The sequence below is a fragment of the Ixodes scapularis genome, unplaced genomic scaffold (genome assembly GCF_016920785.2).
Source record: "Ixodes scapularis isolate PalLabHiFi unplaced genomic scaffold, ASM1692078v2 ptg000080l_1__unscaffolded, whole genome shotgun sequence".
Lineage (NCBI taxonomy): Eukaryota > Metazoa > Arthropoda > Arachnida > Ixodida > Ixodidae > Ixodes > Ixodes scapularis.
In genome coordinates this window covers 1,475,912-1,477,539 of record NW_024609909.1, presented here as the reverse complement: position 1 = coordinate 1,477,539, position 1,628 = coordinate 1,475,912, and positions in this window count along the sequence as shown.

Genomic DNA, 1,628 nt, shown 5'->3' with positions numbered 1-1,628 from the left:
AAACCGCACAAGGGGCACGTCAGCACTGACTTCACAGCCAGCCCTTACTCCTTCTCCTTGGCTTTCTCGAGCGTAGGCACGGCCAATCTGCACTACCCACATTTGGTGGTCGCAAAGTACACGTTCAACACCTTCGAATCCACAATCACGAACTGCGTTCCGGAATCTGTCTCTTCATCCTCGACAGTGACATTGAGGAGGTACAACTTCCGTTGTGTTGCATACTTCGTGGCCAAATCCTGCTTCAACTCGTCAGCCCGCGCCGAACGTTAAGCATTTTCGCTTGCCGTGTAGATCTGTCTGTCTGTGTTTCTCTGAGTCACTCCCTCTGTGGGTTTGTGTGCCTGTGCGTGCGCACAGTTTTGTTTTTGTTTGTTTACTTCCCATCCTGATTTACTTGTATAAAGTGTCAGGTAATGTACGAAAGAAATGGAAGATAGGAACATAGCTTGCCTCTCCGATTAGCTGAGAAGAGCATCGCATTTTGCTCCTGTTCAGCCCACTATACATTATTGTTTGCTTCATTTCTTTTTATTAAGACAAAATAAATGCACATGAAGAGCATGAATATAGTAAAAACATTAACTAAAACATATTTCTAAAATTAATATGCCAGACTTTTTTTTTTTGTGAGGAAGGTGTTTTTTAAGGATGATCAGCATAGTGATAATGGCATGACTTAAATCACAATTTAAATCATGTTGATTTTTATTCTTCTTGAACTTCATGAATTCCCTGTAAATTAAGGTAGGTCAATTTATCATTTCCTCGTGCAATTTTGTGTTAGGGTGCAGTGGTCGTACCTTCTAGAAGCCGGGAAGGCTTCTTGACGTAAGCCAGCCTGCACTATGATTTACTGAAGACATTAAATTAATTTTCTTGGGATATATAAGAAGCGGAGAACGGGTAGATGAGGTTTTGCTGGTCTGCCCAAGCTCTCGTGCAATGTTACCATCAAGGTGTTGTCTCAAAGAACCAAAGTCACATCCATGCGCGCTTCTGCCGCCATAGCTTCGCACGTGAAAAGACGTTGGAGGCTTCTGAACGTATCTCACTGTCGAACGCCAGCTCCTCGGCTGGTGGGCGCTACGCGCATTTTTTCAAAGGAACCCGTATAGTTCCCGCACGGAGCATAACCGATAGACGCCATGATATCCTGGTGGCATCTTTTTTGAAATTCGAGATTTTGCAAAGAGTTTTCGGCATTGCAAGCTATGGACTATTCTGTAGGCTTATTTTCATGCTTTGTTTTTGTCTGAATTAAGGATTGCAGTTTTATCACAACCTTTAGAACTTGGGAAAAAAAAAAAAAAAACTTTTGAAACTTAGGTGCTTAAATATTGTATTCCAACATTACTTGAGTGGGATTTCGTACCTCAAATAACCATTCGTGGCAGTTTGCGCTGTCCTTCATCGGTCATCTTGTTACTGTGTCTGGTGCTTCTACACGCAACTAAACAGCTAGTTCTGTGTTTGAGGGAATTGCTCCTGCTAGGGGGGGGGGGGGGGTGCAATCGAGTCTACCAAAAGGTTACACATAGATGAGAAGGCAAAGTAGACATTGCTTTTAGTTGGACAGGCCAACACATGAATCTTAATATAATATTTGCAGTGATGTAAATAAAAAT